This window comes from Apium graveolens, chromosome 5, assembly GCF_009905375.1.
Source record: "Apium graveolens cultivar Ventura chromosome 5, ASM990537v1, whole genome shotgun sequence".
NCBI lineage: Eukaryota > Viridiplantae > Streptophyta > Magnoliopsida > Apiales > Apiaceae > Apium > Apium graveolens.
In genome coordinates, this window is record NC_133651.1 from 291,966,672 (window position 1) to 291,978,790 (window position 12,119).

At 34.8% G+C, this 12,119-nt stretch overlaps 1 non-coding gene across 1 annotated transcript; it reads left to right on the forward strand.

Annotated features, from left to right (window-relative positions):
- The first annotated feature begins 10,788 nt into the window (after positions 1-10,788).
- LOC141662241 (small nucleolar RNA R71) lies at positions 10,789-10,895 on the forward strand. The gene has a single exon (XR_012550364.1). It is a non-coding gene; the product is annotated as a small nucleolar RNA R71 (small nucleolar RNA).
- Positions 10,896-12,119: the final 1,224 nt, after the last annotated feature.

Here is a 12,119-nt window from a genome sequence, read left to right on the forward strand (position 1 = left end):
AGCTTATGTAACAATAAGACTAGTAGCACATTTCTGCATACTTGGATTACTTAGTGAACTAGATGTTGTAGATTTTCCAAGTTATGTTAACTACTAGATTGATATGCAAGATAGGATGGTTAACTGTAAATATTAGATGCCTTGTAATCTTGTATAAATGAAATAGAGTTAACTATCAAGAAGACAGTCTCAACGGATGAGTTACAAAGCTTCAACGGATGATCAACATAAGTCTCGATGAATGATCAACCTGAGTTCCAACGGATGTTCAGACAAAGTTCCAACAGATGATCAATCTAAGTTCCAACGGATGTTCAAATTCAAAAGAGCAGTTGATAGTGACTTGACAGTCACATGCGTTGATTGTATGCAAATGGAATGTGGCAGCCTGTTTGAAGGATTTAGAGAACAAAGAAGCATTTACATTTCCATGCTAAACAGATAATATTCAAAGATGTTGGAAAGAGAAGTGTAGCAGCATGAAGTTAGACTAGATATAGTTTGTCTTATTATCTTGTCTTTTTATCATGTAACTTGGTGATATATAAACCAAAGGTAGAAAGTTGAACTGAATTGATTTTTCTAAGCTAGCAAGAAAAACTAGAGAAATAGATAAAGCAAAATCTGTAAAGAATTTCTTAATAGTTCTTGTTGTTCAACTTGTAAGCAGCTGTGTACTATTTGTATCAAGGGTTCTCTACTTAATATATATCTCTGGTGGAAAAGTTCAATCCACCAAAAAGTTTTTAAATACTTGTATTTAATTGCTTTGTGATTTGATTTCTGTTATATTCTTATTCCGCACCATTGCAAATCAAACACAATTAGTTATTGGTAGAAGAATCATTCTTAAAATTAAAAAGAAGCCAGAATTACATTCACCCCCCCTTCTGTAATTCTTGTTTAGATTGTTTGGGAATAACAGGTACCTTAATGACCGGATGGAGGTCAGTACGGGTTGATCACCCGTATTACATTTAAAAGATGGATATTCCAATCGAGGGTTCTTTAATATTTTTATAAAACAGGAAATGTATATCTTTAATAAAGCAATTTGCTCAATCTACTTGAAATGAAACAGAAGGAGTAGTATCTTCTTTAAAGTTATGAAACTTGGTCGAGAACCCTGTTACTCTACTTTGTTATTGATTTTCGAAGCTTGAATGATCGCTTTCTTTGAAATGAGAAACTTATTGAGAACCCTGTTATTAATTGTGATGAATGTCGGGTTTCTTCCAAACTTGAATCCCGAAAGCCCGGAACCTTTTTCAATGCCTTTACCTAGCCGTTAAAAGAATACTGCCACCCAGCTTAGTTTTATCCAGAAATAGAATACCTCAGTTAATGTTGTTTATGTTGATATTTAAAACTGCTATATAGTTACTTGCTGAGCGTTTTTGCTCATTTATTTGCTTTGATCTAACCATGCCAGTTAAGCGAGAAGATGGTTAGACTTAGGCGCACCGCTCGTAAGAGCGTTCCTGGAGGTCCTTACCATGTTGTAGTATTTCAGATGCCAGATCAGGTAGTTGTTGTGTGAGCAAGCGATGGTGGGAAATGTAATAGTTGAATCAGATACTTTTGGGTTATCAGTCGATTCCAAGTCGGGATCGAATATATTGAATATTATTTATATTTTGGGTTGTAATAATTATGTTCTGGTTGGTAGTTGTAATCTTGTCTCATACTTTATCCTGTTTAGTTCCTGTTATTATTGGGGTTTTATTATATTTCTGCTATTATGGTATTAGTATATTGGTGTGTAGGTCCTCATTTCCAAACCCTGAGATTGAGGGCATCACACACGAACTAGCCGAAGCAGCGTAAAATTTCTTGAAATACGTAAAGGCATAAAAGAGGGTCGCTTTATATTAACTTTATATTGTCTAGTTAAACCTGCTCCTCACATGCTATATTAACTCTATATTCACATGCCAAAGATGTAATATTCGCAGAAGTCGAAGACGCCATTGCTAAGGTGAAATGAAGGTTAGAGATGTAATATTTTAAATTTTTTCCTAAATTTTGCTAAATTGCTAAGGTAAAAAGAAAAACAAAGATGCAATGAAGGCAAGATAAAAGCCGAAGATGCAATATAAAAAAGAAAATACACTCAGGCAATTAAAGTACATGCCCGAAGGCAATAAAAATTACATCCCAGAGGCAGAAGTTACAAGACTAAAGGGAGGATATTGATAAAATAAAAATCAATTATCAGAAAGGTCTTCATCTTCGTCTGAGGCCCTTCTTCGGCAGTGCGACCGATTGAATCTTCCACTCCTTCGTCTGGGAGGAGCATGTGATCCTAGCCGATGCCGCAAGCCTTTTTGATAACATAGTTGAAGCCGAACTGGAAACACCTTTCTTCAGTCAGCTCCAAATTTTTCCCAGCTTGCGGAGTCCCTTCCGAGATTTTTTCCATTAAGCATTTCCCCCTTTAATGTGGTGATGCGCCATCTCCAGGTCATCCCTCAGCTTCCATTTATGATTGATCTATGCGGCTGAGCATCGTATCACGATGAGTGGTATTAGGATTTTTACCTAAAAATGGGCCACACACATTGTCTATCACCCATATATTGGTCCGACCGATAGACAGGGACATATTGGTGATAGTGGCCAATAGCCAAAGGGCCATAAACAATCATGGGCCGACCTGTTGGACTAGCAAAAGCATCAACGTCCCTCTGAATTTTACGTGTAACGGCTGCAGGGTTAATAAATGAGGTTTGGATAAATACACACACGATCATCCACACACAGAGATACACAATGATACATACAGTTTTGGTACAATCACAGCACTTGCACGTTCCATCTTACTCATGAAAGGCCGATTACCGATTCTCACACTAGAGGTGAATGGGGGGGGACAAACCCACGCATTCTTCTCCTTGCAGGTCCGACCGAAGAAGAACACTTCACATGGCCGAAGGACGTTCTACCATCAGCATAAATTTGGTCGTAACAGCCCGTTTGGGAAAAATAAGAAGAATGAGATTATTACTGGATAAAAGTTATAAACGTCATAGTGGGCTGGAGTTACTTTCCCGTTTTGCTCAGTCACTTTCTCCCTACTCTCTGTCTTTACTAGCTGTTACAATTATACATAAAATCACTAACTTAGTAATTTTATATTTTGTTTATTAATTTAATATTAATGTATTAAAATATAATTTTTTTCTAAATTTTTATTTTTTGATAATTTATAACTTATGTTTTACCAAACACTTCACCAACTTATAATCCACTTAAAACTGAAATTAACCAAACATCTAAATCACTTATAAGTAATAATTTACATATCACTTATATGACACTTTCCAACTTTAAGTCATAATTTATATTTTTTAAGATATCCCAAACGGGCCCTTAAAATTGTACTTCCGAAAATAAGTAAAAATTTAAAGATAGCATGTTATTTGGAGAAAGTATCGGTAAAATTTTAAATAATAAATTAAAATAAAATTTAACAAACTCACAAAAGTCAATAATCACAATAAATAAAAAATTCAACAAAAGTCAAAGTATCGGTGAAACTTAACAATTAAAAATCACAAATCGAAGGCTTAGCTCCACAAATTCAATAATCAATATCCGATACATGACAAAATTTATTTTTATATCATGATAAATTTCAAGCAATAAATTGCATTATAACCCATAGGATGAAATTTACAAGTTCACATCCTCAATCTCAAAAAACTTACGCCATATACGATCTGGAAATATATAAAAAAAAGTGAATTATACAGCTCAACATGTAACAAATTGACTTACAGAATTTAGTGGGTGTTTTTAGCAAAAAAAATTTGGTTCAAAAAAATATATTTCAATTTTGAAAATCTTTCGAAAATAATTTAATCCAAATTTTTATACTTTAAAATTTCAGCATTTGAAACCAAAACGAAATTCTTTTAAACACCATTGTCTTACTCTACCATCACACTTTCCCATGACCATGATCTTATTTTTACTAGTTTAGAATTTAGAAACAGTATTATGCACCAATTTTTTCTAATATTATATAATATTTTAAATATAAATTGAAGAAATTTTTAAGATGCAAAATTTGTATATTCAAAATTTTCATATGGTGTGATTTGATTATAATTATACATATATACACATATTTGATATTTTTAGTTAGAGGCATTTAAATTTTAAACTAAGAATATTACTAATTAAAATATATTATATTATTGCTTTTTTATGTGTGTTCTGAAAGATAATTATTTTTTAGCTCCGGTGAGTAGTACACGAATCACATTTAATTTGATTTTAATTTTATTTTGCCCTGAGACCCATTATAGTGACAAATCCAACTAATTTTATTTAAATCCAGATCAACAATATAATTTTGTTTAACTCAGATGAATAATAATATTATTTAATTTACTTGGTCTAGTTATATTTTGATTTTAATTCTATTTTACAGTGGATCAATTCTAAATTTTTTTAGTCTGGATGAATAGTATATATTATTTTATTTTAGCCCTACGCTATCATACCGATTGACAAATTAATAGTTCCATAATGTATTATTTAGCCAAATCAATAATATTTATTATTTTATTTTAGACCGAAATCCAACATACTAACCAAATCGAAGTAGTTACACTTAGTTTAATTTTAAAATTATTTAAACATCGAATAATAGTATAATTTTGTTTTAGTTAGGATTAATAATGTATATTATTTTGTTTTATTTTAAGGCCATTACACTGACGAATGAATTATCATTCTTTAGGTTTTGAAAAAGTAGCATGAATAACATAGATACAAAAGAAATTTTGTGTATTATATAAATTCAGGTACAGTACTGACTATCAAACTTTTAATGTTTCAACTTGAAATGTGTAAATATTTTATTTAACAATTTTTATTAATTTAAAATTGTTAAAAAAGAATCAAATTAAAGTTCAAACCAATGTAAAAAATTAACGAGTTTCGCTCGATTTTATTTCGGCTCTATTTTGAGTTGCATAAATCAGATTTTACAATAGACAGAGTTCACGAAATAATGATTAATTCAGTGGTGGCTTAATTTTTTTCCCAACGACTACTATCCAGAAATTGAAAAAAAAAATATTTACCAATTTTGCATTATTATTCTTTTTAGTTTAGGATAACCACTTCTTTTTTGGTATAAATCATTGAAAAAGTAGGATATTTCTTTCAATTTAGAATACCTACTTACCGTAGGTTATAGAATTTTCATTTATTTCAAATCCAATGGCTATGATCAATTTGTTTACATATTTAATGATCTTTATCAAATAACAGTCCTTATTATTTATTAGTAGTTTTCTAAACTTTCTCTACAAGTCAAAAAATGTTTCAATTTACCTTTCAAATATATACTAATAGAGGGAAAGTAAGATCTATTTTAATATTGCACAACAAGTCAAAAAATAATTATAAAGTCATGTTAATGAATCAATACGTCGAAATATAAAATTATTAAATGAGGGGTTTATTGTTGAAGAAAAATTTATACATATCGAGAGCATTTGCAACAATGGTGAGCTATCTCCTTCTATCTTTTCATGTATATTGGTATTTAAGTATAAATGTCTAAGTGTTGTTTTTAAATAAACTCTTAATTTTATGATTATTTTTTGTTGTATGATGTGATTCAAGTTGTGAATGTACTAACGTTTGTGTTGTGTCATTTGAGTTTCAGCTTGCAAGTCTAGAGTTCTGGTCTTAGGGTTTATTTTAAGTTACTTTTGTTCAGTAAATTAAGATTATTGTTATGTTTTTTAGGTTTGTTCTAATATTTATTATTAAAATGATCATAAATACGCAGGTCAATCAAATTGATGGATAACGAGAGTAGTACGCTAAAACCCGAGTTTTATAAGGCTGATGCGAAACGCGGTTTACTAGATACATGGTCAAAATCAAGAGTTATGATGGCAAGAAAATTGTAGAAGAGTCTAGAAAAGCCGATGGTCCTTTTCCTAAATCGTAATCATTTTCCTGTGCTAAGTTGTTAGGGCGAAAACACACGCTAAAATTATACGCAAGTATACGCGTTCGCAAGTAGTATAAGATATAAATCATATTCGTACCCACAGAGACTCTTTTTAGTTAACTTAAGATTATGCACCTATGCAACAATGGTAAGGCTATCGCTCAATGCTAAGACAATAACAAGTTAAGATGTTTATAACTAAGATTAAACTAACATGCAATTAACTAAGGATAAAAGTGATTGAATTAACTATATGAGACAAACATGATATCTAAATTCATTAAATACTTCATTCAAAGTCATTGTTCTTAATCTTAGCATGCAATGGTGATGACAACTAATCAGATAACACAGAACTAGTAAACACCAACTTTCGTTGCACGAATACCCTACTACTAGAAATCCACAAAAGAAATAGAAGCTAAGTAGACACCAATTATGCTTAGACCCTATATGTCTATAGAATTTGAAAACATAACAGTTTATTGCGCAAGTTATCTATCGTGATTACATAGGGCAAGTAAGATGGTTAAAATTACCTACGAATCATGCATAACAATTATACATGAACCTATGCTAGCATAGCAAGTTCTAAACCTTTATATTCACTTATCTTATATGTTAACTACGCACATAAGACGAATAAGCACAACCAATACTAGGATATCAATCAATCACCACACACCAAGATATTGAAACAAATTAACTATAGAAATTCATAAGTAAATCCGTTAGAACCCCAACGATAATGATTAGTCCATAACCGAACTCATCGTCACCATGGGTTTCAATGAAAGCATGGTATAAAAACTAGATCTTTATAAACTGAATAATAATCAAAATTACGTTAACAAGAGTGTAAGGTTCAAACGAATAAGAAAACAAGCATCCAACGTTACAACTTAAGCAAAGATTCACAAGTAAAAACAAGATCTTTTTCTCCTTCATTGTATTGTGCTATTAGGTCTTCTTACTGCTCTCTCCTTCTTCTCGTTGTTATCAAAAACGTCTTCAAAAGGCTTTATATATGAGGCCAATATGATCTGGAGTCTGAAAAATCATTATTATATTGCAATCAGGATTCTGCAATCCCGACTCAGCGCGGCCGCCCCGCATACCAGCGCGGGCGCGCTGGCTTTCTGACAAATGGGCGCGGCCGCTCCCAAGACTAGCGCGGCCGCCCTGACCTTCTGTAAATTTTTATTTTTCTTATTTCCTTGACTTCAATTGTTGGTTTCTTTCGTGCTAACTCCCGAGGCTCCATCCTAACACCCTTTTAGCATAGAAACAATGTAAAATCTATTCCTTCTTCCAAATATACCCCGAAATGCAAAACACTACAAAAACACATCAAAAACACAAATAACTTGAGTACAAATCACCAATTCGAGCCTTTACGAAGCGTTCTAAGTGAATATAAATTCCAGTTATCACACCCCTAAACTTGAATCGATGCTTGACCTCAAACATAAACAGACTCAAAGAACAAAACAAAAATGCATGAATACAACTAACATGAATGCTACTATCCCTTTAGAATAAATTAACCAACCAATGAGCAACATCTCAAAGAATGCAATTACTCGCACAAAGTTCAATCAAATCCCACAAATCGACTCACAAGCCAAAAACGTGTGTGTGTGCAATTTCTTAACAGATATACTCTCAAAAATAGATCAATAATCATAACTCACCTCTCGTCAAGAAAATCACAAGGTTATAAACAGAATAAATGATAAACACAAAATGACTGACAACACTTCAATTTTATTAGAGTTATACAAGGATTCATGCTTTTATTGATAACACATAAAAAACACAAACATGCTTATTTGATCGTGCAATGAGCGAGGTCCACAAAAGACATATGCAATTATACCCATGTAGCGAGCATTAGGTTAGCGGATCCCAGACTATAAAAGCGTTAGGTCAATAGGCACAAAGTCCCCTAGAACTTAATAACTCGAGTATTAAAGAGCCCACTCGTGATCAATTATGCATAATACAAATTTTTTTATTTTTTTTCTCATGTTCTGAACGAGTGCATTTCGCTCCATCTCGCTCAACCCTACACTACTCATATAAATATGAGCCGGCTACTAGCCATTTGATGCCTAGCCACAACTAGCATTGATAACCAATGTTTTTCTCCAATTTTAAAAATCCATGTTATTTTATCACTAAGAGAATAATATAAATTATAGGCATAAACAAGTGATTAAATATCGACAAACAAACAAGTCATGATCATGATCTAGCACTCAAGCAACCTATAAGACTTAGTGAAAATTTTCTTGTTTCTAGAATGCAAATCAATTTCTCAGGAATCATGATAACAAATACGCAAAAAAAAACAAAAACAAATAACTACATGAAAAATATGCAAACTATGTGAACTAAACTATCATGAATATGCATCTATATGGACTCATACACAAATATTCCTTAACTATCACCCCCAAACTTAAAAATTTCACTATCCTCATTGAAGGTAATTATAAGGATTCAAGGTATACCTAGTCGTCAAGAGGATCACCCTCCTCGGGTGGAGTATCAGGAGGCGGGTAAATAGAATCAGCTCCAAATACAGGCCAATCGACCTCGACACCAGTGGCCCGGAAAACAGTGCCCAAAGCCTGTGTCTAATCTGCTGCAAAATGACGGTGAATGTCGTGCATGGCCTCCATACACCTAGTCAATCGCCTGTACTGCTCATCATAAACACCAGTCCTATCAACTGCCTAATGCACATGAGGAGAACCTTCTGTAGGCATGGGATGATCCGTTCGGTCACCCTTTAGATTATCATAGATATATTCCAACCCCTTGTCGGGGTGCACTTAAAAATGCATAACTCAAATGATCTGGTAGCGGTTTGAGCCCAAGTGTGGGAGCTTCTTCAATAGACGGCTCAAGACGCTCCTGTGAAATTTTCCGCTCTGCTAACCCAAGAGAATCGAATGGCATATCCAACTTCCTCTTCCACAGAGGTGCATTCAAAACCTATAGTTGCTCTGCTCCTTCTTCATCTTCAATAACTGATTCCCCTATTAAGGATCTCTCTAAGGTATCTGACTTTGGCAATTGCTCAAGCTCCGAATTCACGATAGAGTCGACCCGTTCTACTTTAAAGCACTCATCTTAATCTGTGGGTAACTTTATTGCCTTGAACACATTAAAAGTGACCTTCTGATCTTGAACCTTCATCGTAAGCTCTCATTTTTGCACATCGATCATAGTTCGGCCTGTAGCCAAGAATGGTCTTCCCAAGATGATGGGAATCTTCTCATCTTCCTCGAAATCCAGAATTACAAAATCAGCAGGGAAGATGAGTTTGTCCACCTTGACTAAGACATCCTCCACTATACCTCGTGGATAAGTGATGGTCCGATCGGCCAATTGTAAGGACATGTTTATCGATTTTGGCTCAGTCAAACCAAGTTTCTTGAAGACAGATAAGGGCATCAGATTGATGCTAGCTCCCAAGTCACATAAACACTTGTCGAAAGACAAGTTTCCAATAGTGCAAGGAGTAGTGAAGTTTCCAGGATCTTTAAGCTTCGGAGGCAATTTCTGTTGTAGTACAACACTGCACTCTTCTGTTAGAGGAACGGTTTCCAACTCCTCAAGTTTTAGCTTCTGAGATAGAATACCTTTCATAAACTTAGCATAACTCGACATCTGTTCTAGAGCTTCAGCAAAAGGTATGTTAGTGTGCAACTTCTTGAAAACCTCCAAAAACTTGGCAAATTGCTTATCAAACTTCTACTTCTGAAGTCTTCTAGGATATGGCGGAGGTGGGTAGACTTGTTTATCCCCTGTATTACCCTCAGGATGATTTTTTGCAACAGTTTTCTTCTTCGGTGCACCTCGGCATCCTTCTGCACAACTTTTTCAGCTACAATCTCATTTTCTAGAATTGGCAAGGGTGCATACGCACCTGCATTCTGTATAGAATTTTCAGACTCTTCGTCTTGCTGAATTTGAGGCTTGCGACCTTTTCAGACCTCAAAGTGATGGCGTTCACCTGTTCTTTAATATCCCTCTTGCCTGGATTGGCTTTTGTATCACTAGGAATCGTTCCTGGTGGTCGATTTAATAAAGCGTTAGCAATTTGCCCTATTTGGTTCTCCAGAGTCTTGATAGAAATAGCCTGGCTTTTGTATATAAGATCCTGGTTTATGCAAATAAGCCTCAACTCCTCCATTTCAGATTTTTCATTCGAATATTGACCTGCACCTCCATCAGTTTGTTGTTGAAGTTGGAGTTATTGTCTTGGTGCAAATTGTTGCTGAAAACCAGAAGGATTGAATTGCTTATTTCCAAACTGCTGGAATGGTTGTTGCATCGCATTCTGATTGTTGCTCCAGCTGAAGTTAGGATGATTCCAATTATTAGGATGATAAGTGTCTGGAATTGGTTGCTGCGATCTCTGAAAGTTGCTCACAAACTGAGCTGATTCACTAGCTATAGCGCATTGCTCTGTCGCATGTGAACCTGCACAAAGCTCACAAACACTTGTCCTCTGATGAACTCCATAGTTAGCCAGAGAATCGATCTTCATAGACAATGCCTATAGTTGAGCAGTGATAGTCGTAGCTGTATCCACTTCAAGAACTCCTGCTACCTTGCCCTGGGGCAATCTCTGGGTTGGATACTGATATTCATTAGCATCCATTAGTTCAATTAGCTCATAAGCTTCATTACAGCTCTTAGCCCATACGACTCCCCCTGATGCTGCATCGAACATGGGTCTTGATTGTGCTCCCAAACCGTTATAAAAGAAATTGATGATCATCCAATCAGGCATTCCATGATGAGGACACTTCCTAAGCATCTCCTTATATTGCTCCCAAGCTTCACCTAGCGATTCCCCTGATTGCTGTGCAATCTGAGTAAGAGCATTCCTGAATGTAGTTGTTTTTGCCATAGGGAAGAGTGAGAAACTTTTGAGAAAGTCTTCCCAAGTAGCAATCGGACCAGCTGGTAGAGAGTGTAACCAGCCCTTAGCCTTGTCCCTCAGAGAGAATAGGAACAGTCTCAATTTCACCGCATCCTCAGACACACCATTGAACCTGAAGGTGTCGCACATCTCTATGAAATCCTTAATATCCATGTTAGGATCTTCTGTTGGAGCACCCCCAAACTGAACTGAGTTCTAGACCATCTGGATCGTGCCAGGCTTGATCTCGAAGGTATTAGCCGCGATGGATGGCCTGACAATGCTAGATTGAATGTCATTGATCTTTGGTTGAGAAAAATCCATCAACGCTTTTGTTGCTGCTGCTGGATCTCCCATTGTAATAATTATTTCTTCTTCTTCACTTTCTATTTCCATTTCTTCAATAGTTGCCTTAAGAGACTGAGAACGTGTTCGCATACACGCTCTCTCGAGTACCTGAAACACAAACAAGTAAATCGTGAAAGTAAAAGAATCTGAGTCAGTGAACTTTAACGACCACTGATGTCAAGCACATAAACTAAAAATTAACACCGAGTCCCCGGTAGCGGCGCCAAAAACTTGTTAGGGCAAAAACAAGCGCTAAAATTACACGCAAGTATACGCGTTCGCAAGTAGTATAAGATATAAATCAGATTCGTACCCACCGAGACTCTTTTTAGTTAACTTAAGATTATGCACCTATGCAACAATGGTATGGGTATCGCTTAATGCTAAGACAATAACAAGTTGAGATGTTTATAACTAAGATTAAACTAACATGTAAATAACTAAGAATAAAAGTGATTGAATTAACTATATGAGACAAACATGGGATTTTAACTTCATTACATACTTCATTCAAAGTCATTATTCTTAACCTTAGCATGCAATGGTGAAGACAACTAATTAGATAACACGGAACTAGTAAAGCCAACTTTCGTTGCACGAATACCCTACTACTAGACATCCACAAAAAAGATAAAAGCTAAGTAGACATCAATTATGCTTAGACCCTATATGTCTATAGAATTTGAAAACATAACGGTTTAATGCGCAAGTTATCTATCGTGATTATATAGGGCAAGTAAGATGGTTAAAATTACCTACGAATCATGTATAACAATTATACATGGACCTATGCTAGCATGGCAAGTTCTAAACCTCTATATTCACTTTCGCTTCAATAGAGATTAACAC